The 14,645-nt window shown below is 45.6% G+C and overlaps 6 non-coding genes across 6 annotated transcripts; all 6 read right to left on the minus strand.

The window, feature by feature from the left end:
- Nucleotides 1-1,722: 1,722 nt before the first annotated feature.
- Nucleotides 1,723-1,914, minus strand: LOC130125743 (U2 spliceosomal RNA). The gene has a single exon (XR_008811590.1). It is a non-coding gene; the product is annotated as a U2 spliceosomal RNA (small nuclear RNA).
- A 2,045-nt stretch (nt 1,915-3,959) lies between these two features.
- LOC130125776 (U2 spliceosomal RNA) lies at nt 3,960-4,151 on the minus strand. Its single transcript, XR_008811623.1, has one exon. It is a non-coding gene; the product is annotated as a U2 spliceosomal RNA (small nuclear RNA).
- Nucleotides 4,152-6,169: 2,018 nt separating this feature from the next.
- On the minus strand, nt 6,170-6,361 carry LOC130125710 (U2 spliceosomal RNA). Its single transcript, XR_008811559.1, has one exon. It is a non-coding gene; the product is annotated as a U2 spliceosomal RNA (small nuclear RNA).
- Nucleotides 6,362-8,377: 2,016 nt separating this feature from the next.
- On the minus strand, nt 8,378-8,569 carry LOC130125705 (U2 spliceosomal RNA). Its single transcript, XR_008811554.1, has one exon. It is a non-coding gene; the product is annotated as a U2 spliceosomal RNA (small nuclear RNA).
- A 2,018-nt stretch (nt 8,570-10,587) lies between these two features.
- LOC130125711 (U2 spliceosomal RNA) lies at nt 10,588-10,779 on the minus strand. The gene has a single exon (XR_008811560.1). It is a non-coding gene; the product is annotated as a U2 spliceosomal RNA (small nuclear RNA).
- Nucleotides 10,780-12,795: 2,016 nt separating this feature from the next.
- LOC130125707 (U2 spliceosomal RNA) lies at nt 12,796-12,987 on the minus strand. Its single transcript, XR_008811556.1, has one exon. It is a non-coding gene; the product is annotated as a U2 spliceosomal RNA (small nuclear RNA).
- Nucleotides 12,988-14,645: the final 1,658 nt, after the last annotated feature.

A 14,645-nucleotide genomic window follows, 5' to 3' on the forward strand; every position in this document is an offset into this window, starting at 1 on the left:
TTTTCTACTGTGGCACAACCGCATGATGCATACAAACAGAATCGTTGAATGAAATAACACCGATTTCTAACTGCTCCCGCTAGGGGTCGCCACAGCGGATCACCAATTTCATACTTGTCCTGTCCGCTGCATCTTGCTCTGGCACACCAGCCACCTGCATGTCCTCTCTCACCACATCCATAAACCTACTCTCTGGCGTTCCTCTTTTCCTCTTGCCTGGCAACTCCATATTCAGCACCCTTCTCCCAAAATACCCAGCATTTCCCCTCCACACTCGTCCAAACCATCTCAATCCTGGCTCTCTCGCTTGCTTTGTCTCCAAACCGACCAACGTGAGCTGTCCCTCTAATATACTCTTTCCTAATCCTGTGCTTCTTCGTCAATCATAATGAAAACTTTAGCATCTTCAACTCTGCCAGTCCAGCTCCGTCTCCAAACCGTATAACATAGCTGGTCTTACAACCATCTTGTAACGCTTCCCTTTAACTCTTGCTGGAACCCTTCTGTCACAAAAAACTCCTCACACTCTTCTCCACCCACTCCACCCTGCCTGCACTCTCGTCTTCTCCCCTCTTCTACACTCCCCGTTACTTTGGAAAGTCGACCCCAAGTATTTAAACTCATACGCCTTCATCGCCTCTATTCCTTGCATCCTAACCATTCCACTCGTCTTCCCTTTCATATGTATTCCGTCTTGTGCCTTCTGACGTTCATTCCTCGTCTTTCCAGTGCATACCGCCACCTCTACAGGCTCTCCTCAACCTGCACCCTAATCTCGCTAGACATCACAATGTCATCTGCAAACACCATAGTCCACGGAGACTCCTGCTGATCTCGCCCGTCAACCTGTCCATCGCCATTGCAAACAAGAAAGTGCACAGAGCCGGTCCTTGATGTAATGCCACCTCCACCTTGAACCCATCTGTCATTCCGAACGCACAACTCACCGCTGTTAGTCTTCCCTACCCACATACCCTGCGCCACTCCCATATAGCTTGCTGCAACTCCCGACTCCCGACTTCTTGATGCAATACCAAGCCTCCTCTCTCGGCACCCTGTCATATGCTTTCTGTAAACGATGCAACTCCTTCTGGTGTCTTTTTAAATTGTTTAGATCTGGACTTTAAAAGAATTTTTTTTGACAATATTGCGGATATTTTGCTGTCCAGTCTCTCTGTGTGCATTCTTTAAAACTTCTTACTGTGAGTGTCACATTTCTGGCAATACAGTAATACATGGTCCACTGTTTCTTCCTCTCGAAAATAGTCCCACTTTCCATTATTATGCTTTCCAAACACATAGAGCTAAGTGTTTAGACCAGTATGAGCATTCTTTAATCTTACCACTCTTCTGCTCTTGTATTTCATCGTCCAGACCTGCAATCCCACGTAAGAGGTCAGTCCACGTTGTTTAACTATAGCTTGAAACGTTCGAATACGGTTGGAAAGGACAGTATGAATACACAAGTAAATGGATTACACATGTATCCGCAAAGGAAATGAACCACTACTTGAGTGCCGGGAGATATGTTATTAGCGCGACGTGACCTCGCCACGACTGATAATATTCTTAATAATAGTCAAACTCCCGGCGTACATACTTGGCTATCGTCAAAGAAGATGACATATATCCGTCTGAACACAAGTAGAGTGTCGTGCAGACAATGATCGACCCGATTGAGACAGTAACTGAAGAAACATATCTTAATATTCAATACAACGAAAGGAGTGCACCGTTCCTGGAAGTAATGCAATACCATGTCGATGCGTGGAGTGGACGGAGCAAGCCCCGATTCCATATCCCTGTTGCAAAAATCAATTTAATATATTGTCCCCGGAATAGGAGACGTATCAGATATTAAACTGATAAGAACAGATACTACACTTGATCTTAGCCAAAAGGCCGAGAAGCGATACTGGTGTGAAGGTGAGCTGCGAGCCGCACTCGCGTACATATAAATACCATCGACGGGTCCACCACAAACCACATGCCGCTCATTGTTCTACAACGAAAGTTCTTGCATACTGCAAATAAGTAAGATGTATACAAGTCTTATCGCTCACTTAATGTACAAAAACAAAGGGATTAAAAAGAAGACGTCGGCTATCTTTAGTCACGCGGTGCCACTGCAGCCAATGGGAAATGATTAAAAATGACGTGATAAAGTCAGTCCATTTAAGAAGGACGGATGCGATTAACATGCTCCCGTTTTCTACTGTGGCACAACCGCATGATGCATACAAACAGAATCGTTGAATGAAATGACAGGGATTTCTAACTGCTCCCGCTAGGGGTCGCCACAGCGGATCACCAATTTCAGACTTGTCCTGTCCGCTGCATCTTGCTCTGGCACACCAGCCACCTGCATGTCCTCTCTCACCACATCCATAAACCTACTCTCTGGCGTTCCTCTTTTCCTCTTGCCTGGCAACTCCATATTCAGCACCCTTCTCCCAAAATACCCAGCATTTCCCCTCCACACTCGTCCAAACCATCTCAATCCTGGCTCTCTAGCTTGCTTTGTCTCTAAACCGACCAACGTGAGCTGTCCCTCTAATATACTCTTTCCTAATCCTGTGCTTCTTCGTCAATCTTAATGAAAACTTTAGCATCTTCAACTCTGCCAGTCCAGCTCCGTCTCCTGTCTTTTCATCAGTGTCACTGTCTCCAAACCGTATAACATAGCTGGTCTTACAACCATCTTGTAACGCTTCCCTTTAACTCTTGCTGGAACCCTTCTGTCACAAAAAACTCCTCACACTCTTCTCCACCCACTCCACCCTGCCTGCACTCTCGTCTTCTCCCCTCTTCTACACTCCCCGTTACTTTGGAAAGTCGACCCCAAGTATTTAAACTCATACGCCTTCATCGCCTCTATTCCTTGCATCCTAACCATTCCACTCGTCTTCCCTTTCATATGTATTCCGTCTTGTGCCTTCTGACGTTCATTCCTCGTCTTTCCTGTGCATACCGCCACCTCTACAGGCTCTCCTCAACCTGCACCCTACTCTCGCTACACATCACAATGTCATCTGCAAACATCATAGTCCACGGAGACTCCTGCTCATCTCGCCCGTCAACCTGTCCATCGCCATTGCAAACAAGAAAGTGCACAGAGCCGGTCCTTGATGTAATGCCACCTCCACCTTGAACCCATCTGTCATTCCGAACGCACAACTCACCGCTGTTAGTCCTCCCTACCCACATACCCTGCGCCACTCCTATATAGGTTGCTGCAACTCCCGACTCCCGACTTCTTGATGCCACACCAAGCCTCCTCTCTCGGCACCCTGTCATATGCTTTCTGTAAACGATGCAACTCCTTCTGGTGTCTTTTTAAATTGTTTAGATCTGGACTTTAAAAGAATTTTCTTTTTGACAATATTGCGGATGTTTTGCTGTCCAGTCTCTCTGTGTGCATTCTTTAAAACTTCTTACTGTGAGTGTCACATTTCTGGCAATACAGTAATACATGGTCCACTGTTTCTTCCTCTCGAAAATAGTCCCACTTTCCATTATTATGCTTTCCAAACACATAGAGCTAAGTGTTTAGACCAGTATGAGCATTCTTTAGTCTTACCACTCTTCTGCTCTTGTATTTCATCGTCCAGACCTGCAATCCCACGTAAGAGGTCAGTCCACGTTGTTTAACTATAGCTTGAAACGTTCGAATACGGTTGGAAAGGACAGTATGAATACACAAGTGAATGGATTACACATGTATCCGCAAAGGAAATGAACCACTACTTGAGTGCCGGGAGATATGTTATTAGCGCGACGTGACCTCGCCACGACTGATAATATTCTTAATAATAGTCAAACTCCCGGCGTACATACTTGGCTATCGTCAAAGAAGATGACATAGATCCGTCTGAACACAAGTAGAGTGTCGTGCCGACAATGATGGACCCGATTGTGACAGTAACTGAAGAAACATATCTTAATATTCAATACAACGAAAGGAGTGCACCGTTCCTAGAAGTACTGCAATACCAGGTCGATGCGTGGAGTGGACGCAGCAAGCCCCGATTCCATATCCCTGTTGCAAAAATCAATTTAATATATGGTCCCCGGAATAGGGGACGTATCAGATATTAAACTGATAAGAACAGATACTACACTTGATCTTAGCCAAAAGGCCGAGAAGCGATACTGGTGTGAAGGTGAGCTGCGAGGCGCACTCGCGTACATATAAATACCATCGACGGGTCCACCACAAACCACATGCCGCTCATTGTTCTACAACGAAAGTTCTTGCATACTGCAAATAAGTAAGATGTATACAAGTCTTATCGCTCACTTAATGTACAAAAACAAAGGGATTAAAAAGAAGACGTCGGCTATCTTTAGTCACGCGGTGCCACTGCAGCCAATGGGAAATGATTAAAAATGACGTGATAAAGTCAGTCCATTTAAGAAGGACGGATGCGATTAACATGCTCCCGTTTTCTACTGTGGCACAACCGCATGATGCATACAAACAGAATCGTTGAATGAAATAACACCGATTTCTAACTGCTCCCGCTAGGGGTCGCCACAGCGGATCACCAATTTCATACTTGTCCTGTCCGCTGCAGCTTGCTCTGGCACACCAGCCACCTGCATGTCCTCTCTCACCACATCCATAAACCTACTCTCTGGCGTTCCTCTTTTCCTCTTGCCTGGCAACTCCATATTCAGCACCCTTCTCCCAAAATACCCAGCATTTCCCCTCCACACTCGTCCAAACCATCTCAATCCTGGCTCTCTCGCTTGCTTTGTCTCCAAACCGACCAACGTGAGCTGTCCCTCTAATATACTCTTTCCTAATCCTGTGCTTCTTCGTCAATCATAATGAAAACTTTAGCATCTTCAACTCTGCCAGTCCAGCTCCGTCTCCAAACCGTATAACATAGCTGGTCTTACAACCATCTTGTAACGCTTCCCTTTAACTCTTGCTGGAACCCTTCTGTCACAAAAAACTCCTCACACTCTTCTCCACCCACTCCACCCTGCCTGCACTCTCGTCTTCTCCCCTCTTCTACACTCCCCGTTACTTTGGAAAGTCGACCCCAAGTATTTAAACTCATACGCCTTCATCGCCTCTATTCCTTGCATCCTAACCATTCCACTCGTCTTCCCTTTCATATGTATTCCGTCTTGTGCCTTCTGACGTTCATTCCTCGTCTTTCCAGTGCATACCGCCACCTCTACAGGCTCTCCTCAACCTGCACCCTACTCTCACTAGACATCACAATGTCATCTGCAAACATCATAGTCCACGGAGACTCCTGCTGATCTCGCCCGTCAACCTGTCCATCGCCATTGCAAACAAGAAAGTGCACAGAGCCGGTCCTTGATGTAATGCCACCTCCACCTTGAACCCATCTGTCATTCCGAACGCACAACTCACCGCTGTTAGTCCTCCCTACCCACATACCCTGCGCCACTCCTATATAGGTTGCTGCAACTCCCGACTCCCGACTTCTTGATGCAATACCAAGCCTCCTCTCTCGGCACCCTGTCATATGCTTTCTGTAAACGATGCAACTCCTTCTGGTGTCTTTTTAAATTGTTTAGATCTGGACTTTAAAAGAATTTTCTTTTTGACAATATTGCGGATGTTTTGCTGTCCAGTCTCTCTGTGTGCATTCTTTAAAACTTCTTACTGTGAGTGTCACATTTCTGGCAATACAGTAATACATGGTCCACTGTTTCTTCCTCTCGAAAATAGTCCCACTTTCCATTATTATGCTTTCCAAACACATAGAGCTAAGTGTTTAGACCAGTATGAGCATTCTTTAATCTTACCACTCTTCTGCTCTTGTATTTCATCGTCCAGACCTGCAATCCCACGTAAGAGGTCAGTCCACGTTGTTTAACTATAGCTTGAAACGTTCGAATACGGTTGGAAAGGACAGTATGAATACACAAGTGAATGGATTACACATGTATCCGCAAAGGAAATGAACCACTACTTGAGTGCCGGGAGATATGTTATTAGCGCGACGTGACCTCGCCACGACTGATAATATTCTTAATAATAGTCAAACTCCCGGCGTACATACTTGGCTATCGTCAAAGAAGATGACATATATCCGTCTGAACACAAGTAGATTGTCGTGCAGACAATGATCGACCAGATTGAGACAGTAACTGAAGAGACATATCTTAATATTCAATACAACGAAAGGAGTGCACCGTTCCTAGAAGTACTGCAATACCAGGTCGATGCGTGGAGTGGACGGAGCAAGCCCCGATTCCATATCCCTGTTGCAAAAATCAATTTAATATATGGTCCCCGGAATAGGGGACGTATCAGATATTAAACTGATAAGAACAGATACTACACTTGATCTTAGCCAAAAGGCCGAGAAGCGATACTGGTGTGAAGGTGAGCTGCGAGCCGCACTCGCGTACATATAAATACCATCGACGGGTCCACCACAAACCACATGCCGCTCATTGTTCTACAACGAAAGTTCTTGCATACTGCAAATAAGTAAGATGTATACAAGTCTTATCGCTCACTTAATGTACAAAAACAAAGGGATTAAAAAGAAGACGTCGGCTATCTTTAGTCACGCGGTGCCACTGCAGCCAATGGGAAATGATTAAAAATGACGTGATAAAGTCAGTCCATTTAAGAAGGACGGATGCGATTAACATGCTCCCGTTTTCTACTGTGGCACAACCGCATGATGCATACAAACAGAATCGTTGAATGAAATAACACCGATTTCTAACTGCTCCCGCTAGGGGTCGCCACAGCGGATCACCAATTTCATACTTGTCCTGTCCGCTGCAGCTTGCTCTGGCACACCAGCCACCTGCATGTCCTCTCTCACCACATCCATAAACCTACTCTCTGGCGTTCCTCTTTTCCTCTTGCCTGGCAACTCCATATTCAGCACCCTTCTCCCAAAATACCCAGCATTTCCCCTCCACACTCGTCCAAACCATCTCAATCCTGGCTCTCTCGCTTGCTTTGTCTCCAAACCGACCAACGTGAGCTGTCCCTCTAATATACTCTTTCCTAATCCTGTGCTTCTTCGTCAATCATAATGAAAACTTTAGCATCTTCAACTCTGCCAGTCCAGCTCCGTCTCCAAACCGTATAACATAGCTGGTCTTACAACCATCTTGTAACGCTTCCCTTTAACTCTTGCTGGAACCCTTCTGTCACAAAAAACTCCTCACACTCTTCTCCACCCACTCCACCCTGCCTGCACTCTCGTCTTCTCCCCTCTTCTACACTCCCCGTTACTTTGGAAAGTCGACCCCAAGTATTTAAACTCATACGCCTTCATCGCCTCTATTCCTTGCATCCTAACCATTCCACTCGTCTTCCCTTTCATATGTATTCCGTCTTGTGCCTTCTGACGTTCATTCCTCGTCTTTCCAGTGCATACCGCCACCTCTACAGGCTCTCCTCAACCTGCACCCTAATCTCGCTAGACATCACAATGTCATCTGCAAACACCATAGTCCACGGAGACTCCTGCTGATCTCGCCCGTCAACCTGTCCATCGCCATTGCAAACAAGAAAGTGCACAGAGCCGGTCCTTGATGTAATGCCACCTCCACCTTGAACCCATCTGTCATTCCGAACGCACAACTCACCGCTGTTAGTCTTCCCTACCCACATACCCTGCGCCACTCCCATATAGCTTGCTGCAACTCCCGACTCCCGACTTCTTGATGCAATACCAAGCCTCCTCTCTCGGCACCCTGTCATATGCTTTCTGTAAACGATGCAACTCCTTCTGGTGTCTTTTTAAATTGTTTAGATCTGGACTTTAAAAGAATTTTTTTTGACAATATTGCGGATATTTTGCTGTCCAGTCTCTCTGTGTGCATTCTTTAAAACTTCTTACTGTGAGTGTCACATTTCTGGCAATACAGTAATACATGGTCCACTGTTTCTTCCTCTCGAAAATAGTCCCACTTTCCATTATTATGCTTTCCAAACACATAGAGCTAAGTGTTTAGACCAGTATGAGCATTCTTTAATCTTACCACTCTTCTGCTCTTGTATTTCATCGTCCAGACCTGCAATCCCACGTAAGAGGTCAGTCCACATTGTTTAACTATAGCTTGAAACGTTCGAATACGGTTGGAAAGGACAGTATGAATACACAAGTGAATGGATTACACATGTATCCGCAAAGGAAATGAACCACTACTTGAGTGCCGGGAGATATGTTATTAGCGCGACGTGACCTCGCCACGACTGATAATATTCTTAATAATAGTCAAACTCCCGGCGTACATACTTGGCTATCGTCAAAGAAGATGACATATATCTGTCTGAACACAAGTAGATTGTCGTGCAGACAATGATCGACCCGATTGAGACAGTAACTGAAGAAACATATCTTAATATTCAATACAACGAAAGGAGTGCACCGTTCCTGGAAGTACTGCAATACCAGGTCGATGCGTGGAGTGGACGGAGCAAGCCCCGATTCCATATCCCTGTTGCAAAAATCAATTTAATATATTGACCCCGGAATAGGGGACGTATCAGATATTAAACTGATAAGAACAGATACTACACTTGATCTTAGCCAAAAGGCCGAGAAGCGATACTGGTGTGAAGGTGAGCTGCGAGCCGCACTCGCGTACATATAAATACCATCGACGGGTCCACCACAAACCACATGCCGCTCATTGTTCTACAACGAAAGTTCTTGCATACTGCAAATAAGTAAGATGTATACAAGTCTTATCGCTCACTTAATGTACAAAAACAAAGGGATTAAAAAGAAGACGTCGGCTATCTTTAGTCACGCGGTGCCACTGCAGCCAATGGGAAATGATTAAAAATGACGTGATAAAGTCAGTCCATTTAAGAAGGACGGATGCGATTAACATGCTCCCGTTTTCTACTGTGGCACAACCGCATGATGCATACAAACAGAATCGTTGAATGAAATGACACCGATTTCTAACTGCTCCCGCTAGGGGTCGCCACAGCGGATCACCAATTTCATACTTGTCCTGTCCGCTGCAGCTTGCTCTGGCACACCAGCCACCTGCATGTCCTCTCTCACCACATCCATAAACCTACTCTCTGGCGTTCCTCTTTTCCTCTTGCCTGGCAACTCCATATTCAGCACCCTTCTCCCAAAATACCCAGCATTTCCCCTCCACACTCGTCCAAACCATCTCAATCCTGGCTCTCTCGCTTGCTTTGTCTCCAAACCGACCAACGTGAGCTGTCCCTCTAATATACTCTTTCCTAATCCTGTGCTTCTTCGTCAATCATAATGAAAACTTTAGCATCTTCAACTCTGCCAGTCCAGCTCCGTCTCCAAACCGTATAACATAGCTGGTCTTACAACCATCTTGTAACGCTTCCCTTTAACTCTTGCTGGAACCCTTCTGTCACAAAAAACTCCTCACACTCTTCTCCACCCACTCCACCCTGCCTGCACTCTCGTCTTCTCCCCTCTTCTACACTCCCCGTTACTTTGGAAAGTCGACCCCAAGTATTTAAACTCATACGCCTTCATCGCCTCTATTCCTTGCATCCTAACCATTCCACTCGTCTTCCCTTTCATATGTATTCCGTCTTGTGCCTTCTGACGTTCATTCCTCGTCTTTCCAGTGCATACCGCCACCTCTACAGGCTCTCCTCAACCTGCACCCTACTCTCACTAGACATCACAATGTCATCTGCAAACATCATAGTCCACGGAGACTCCTGCTGATCTCGCCCGTCAACCTGTCCATCGCCATTGCAAACAAGAAAGTGCACAGAGCCGGTCCTTGATGTAATGCCACCTCCACCTTGAACCCATCTGTCATTCCGAACGCACAACTCACCGCTGTTAGTCCTCCCTACCCACATACCCTGCGCCACTCCTATATAGGTTGCTGCAACTCCCGACTCCCGACTTCTTGATGCAATACCAAGCCTCCTCTCTCGGCACCCTGTCATATGCTTTCTGTAAACGATGCAACTCCTTCTGGTGTCTTTTTAAATTGTTTAGATCTGGACTTTAAAAGAATTTTCTTTTTGACAATATTGCGGATGTTTTGCTGTCCAGTCTCTCTGTGTGCATTCTTTAAAACTTCTTACTGTGAGTGTCACATTTCTGGCAATACAGTAATACATGGTCCACTGTTTCTTCCTCTCGAAAATAGTCCCACTTTCCATTATTATGCTTTCCAAACACATAGAGCTAAGTGTTTAGACCAGTATGAGCATTCTTTAATCTTACCACTCTTCTGCTCTTGTATTTCATCGTCCAGACCTGCAATCCCACGTAAGAGGTCAGTCCACGTTGTTTAACTATAGCTTGAAACGTTCGAATACGGTTGGAAAGGACAGTATGAATACACAAGTGAATGGATTACACATGTATCCGCAAAGGAAATGAACCACTACTTGAGTGCCGGGAGATATGTTATTAGCGCGACGTGACCTCGCCACGACTGATAATATTCTTAATAATAGTCAAACTCCCGGCGTACATACTTGGCTATCGTCAAAGAAGATGACATATATCCGTCTGAACACAAGTAGATTGTCGTGCAGACAATGATCGACCAGATTGAGACAGTAACTGAAGAGACATATCTTAATATTCAATACAACGAAAGGAGTGCACCGTTCCTAGAAGTACTGCAATACCAGGTCGATGCGTGGAGTGGACGGAGCAAGCCCCGATTCCATATCCCTGTTGCAAAAATCAATTTAATATATGGTCCCCGGAATAGGGGACGTATCAGATATTAAACTGATAAGAACAGATACTACACTTGATCTTAGCCAAAAGGCCGAGAAGCGATACTGGTGTGAAGGTGAGCTGCGAGCCGCACTCGCGTACATATAAATACCATCGACGGGTCCACCACAAACCACATGCCGCTCATTGTTCTACAACGAAAGTTCTTGCATACTGCAAATAAGTAAGATGTATACAAGTCTTATCGCTCACTTAATGTACAAAAACAAAGGGATTAAAAAGAAGACGTCGGCTATCTTTAGTCACGCGGTGCCACTGCAGCCAATGGGAAATGATTAAAAATGACGTGATAAAGTCAGTCCATTTAAGAAGGACGGATGCGATTAACATGCTCCCGTTTTCTACTGTGGCACAACCGCATGATGCATACAAACAGAATCGTTGAATGAAATAACACCGATTTCTAACTGCTCCCGCTAGGGGTCGCCACAGCGGATCACCAATTTCATACTTGTCCTGTCCGCTGCAGCTTGCTCTGGCACACCAGCCACCTGCATGTCCTCTCTCACCACATCCATAAACCTACTCTCTGGCGTTCCTCTTTTCCTCTTGCCTGGCAACTCCATATTCAGCACCCTTCTCCCAAAATACCCAGCATTTCCCCTCCACACTCGTCCAAACCATCTCAATCCTGGCTCTCTCGCTTGCTTTGTCTCCAAACCGACCAACGTGAGCTGTCCCTCTAATATACTCTTTCCTAATCCTGTGCTTCTTCGTCAATCATAATGAAAACTTTAGCATCTTCAACTCTGCCAGTCCAGCTCCGTCTCCAAACCGTATAACATAGCTGGTCTTACAACCATCTTGTAACGCTTCCCTTTAACTCTTGCTGGAACCCTTCTGTCACAAAAAACTCCTCACACTCTTCTCCACCCACTCCACCCTGCCTGCACTCTCGTCTTCTCCCCTCTTCTACACTCCCCGTTACTTTGGAAAGTCGACCCCAAGTATTTAAACTCATACGCCTTCATCGCCTCTATTCCTTGCATCCTAACCATTCCACTCGTCTTCCCTTTCATATGTATTCCGTCTTGTGCCTTCTGACGTTCATTCCTCGTCTTTCCAGTGCATACCGCCACCTCTACAGGCTCTCCTCAACCTGCACCCTAATCTCGCTAGACATCACAATGTCATCTGCAAACACCATAGTCCACGGAGACTCCTGCTGATCTCGCCCGTCAACCTGTCCATCGCCATTGCAAACAAGAAAGTGCACAGAGCCGGTCCTTGATGTAATGCCACCTCCACCTTGAACCCATCTGTCATTCCGAACGCACAACTCACCGCTGTTAGTCTTCCCTACCCACATACCCTGCGCCACTCTCATATAGCTTGCTGCAACTCCCGACTCCCGACTTCTTGATGCAATACCAAGCCTCCTCTCTCGGCACCCTGTCATATGCTTTCTGTAAACGATGCAACTCCTTCTGGTGTCTTTTTAAATTGTTTAGATCTGGACTTTAAAAGAATTTTTTTTGACAATATTGCGGATATTTTGCTGTCCAGTCTCTCTGTGTGCATTCTTTAAAACTTCTTACTGTGAGTGTCACATTTCTGGCAATACAGTAATACATGGTCCACTGTTTCTTCCTCTCGAAAATAGTCCCACTTTCCATTATTATGCTTTCCAAACACATAGAGCTAAGTGTTTAGACCAGTATGAGCATTCTTTAATCTTACCACTCTTCTGCTCTTGTATTTCATCGTCCAGACCTGCAATCCCACGTAAGAGGTCAGTCCACATTGTTTAACTATAGCTTGAAACGTTCGAATACGGTTGGAAAGGACAGTATGAATACACAAGTGAATGGATTACACATGTATCCGCAAAGGAAATGAACCACTACTTGAGTGCCGGGAGATATGTTATTAGCGCGACGTGACCTCGCCACGACTGATAATATTCTTAATAATAGTCAAACTCCCGGCGTACATACTTGGCTATCGTCAAAGAAGATGACATATATCTGTCTGAACACAAGTAGATTGTCGTGCAGACAATGATGGACCCGATTGAGACAGTAACTGAAGAAACATATCTTAATATTCAATACAACGAAAGGAGTGCACCGTTCCTGGAAGTACTGCAATACCAGGTCGGTGCGTGGAGTGGACGGAGCAAGCCCCGATTCCATATCCCTGTTGCAAAAATCAATTTAATATATTGACCCCGGAATAGGGGACGTATCAGATATTAAACTGATAAGAACAGATACTACACTTGATCTTAGCCAAAAGGCCGAGAAGCGATACTGGTGTGAAGGTGAGCTGCGAGGCGCACTCGCGTACATATAAATACCATCGACGGGTCCACCACAAACCACATGCCGCTCATTGTTCTACAACGAAAGTTCTTGCATACTGCAAATAAGTAAGATGTATACAATTCTTATCGCTCACTTAATGTACAAAAACAAAGGGATTAAAAAGAAGACGTCGGCTATCTTTAGTCACGCGGTGCCACTGCAGCCAATGGGAAATGATTAAAAATGACGTGATAAAGTCAGTCCATTTAAGAAGGACGGATGCGATTAACATGCTCCCGTTTTCTACTGTGGCACAACCGCATGATGCATACAAACAGAATCGTTGAATGAAATGACAGGGAATTCTAACTGCTCCCGCTAGGGGTCGCCACAGCGGATCACCAATTTCATACTTGTCCTGTCCGCTGCATCTTGCTCTGGCACACCAGCCACCTGCATGTCCTCTCTCACCACATCCATAAACCTACTCTCTGGCGTTCCTCTTTTCCTCTTGCCTGGCAACTCCATATTCAGCACCCTTCTCCCAAAATACCCAGCATTTCCCCTCCACACTCGTCCAAACCATCTCAATCCTGGCTCTCTCGCTTGCTTTGTCTCCAAACCGACCAACGTGAGCTGTCCCTCTAATATACTCTTTCCTAATCCTGTGCTTCTTCGTCAATCATAATGAAAACTTTAGCATCTTCAACTCTGCCAGTCCAGCTCCGTCTCCAAACCGTATAACATAGCTGGTCTTACAACCATCTTGTAACGCTTCCCTTTAACTCTTGCTGGAACCCTTCTGTCACAAAAAACTCCTCACACTCTTCTCCACCCACTCCACCCTGCCTGCACTCTCGTCTTCTCCCCTCTTCTACACTCCCCGTTACTTTGGAAAGTCGACCCCAAGTATTTAAACTCATACGCCTTCATCGCCTCTATTCCTTGCATCCTAACCATTCCACTCGTCTTCCCTTTCATATGTATTCCGTCTTGTGCCTTCTGACGTTCATTCCTCGTCTTTCCAGTGCATACCGCCACCTCTACAGGCTCTCCTCAACCTGCACCCTAATCTCGCTAGACATCACAATGTCATCTGCAAACACCATAGTCCACGGAGACTCCTGCTGATCTCGCCCGTCAACCTGTCCATCGCCATTGCAAACAAGAAAGTGCACAGAGCCGGTCCTTGATGTAATGCCACCTCCACCTTGAACCCATCTGTCATTCCGAACGCACAACTCACCGCTGTTAGTCTTCCCTACCCACATACCCTGCGCCACTCCCATATAGCTTGCTGCAACTCCCGACTCCCGACTTCTTGATGCAATACCAAGCCTCCTCTCTCGGCACCCTGTCATATGCTTTCTGTAAACGATGCAACTCCTTCTGGTGTCTTTTTAAATTGTTTAGATCTGGACTTTAAAAGAATTTTTTTTGACAATATTGCGGATATTTTGCTGTCCAGTCTCTCTGTGTGCATTCTTTAAAACTTCTTACTGTGAGTGTCACATTTCTGGCAATACAGTAATACATGGTCCACTGTTTCTTCCTCTCGAAAATAGTCCCACTTTCCATTATTATGCTTTCCAAACACATAGAGCTAAGTGTTTAGACCAGTATGAGCATTCTTTAATCTTACCACTCTTCTGCTCTTGTATTT

The sequence above is a fragment of the Lampris incognitus genome, chromosome 15 (assembly GCF_029633865.1).
Source record: "Lampris incognitus isolate fLamInc1 chromosome 15, fLamInc1.hap2, whole genome shotgun sequence".
In the NCBI taxonomy this organism is placed as follows: Eukaryota; Metazoa; Chordata; class Actinopteri; order Lampriformes; family Lampridae; genus Lampris; species Lampris incognitus.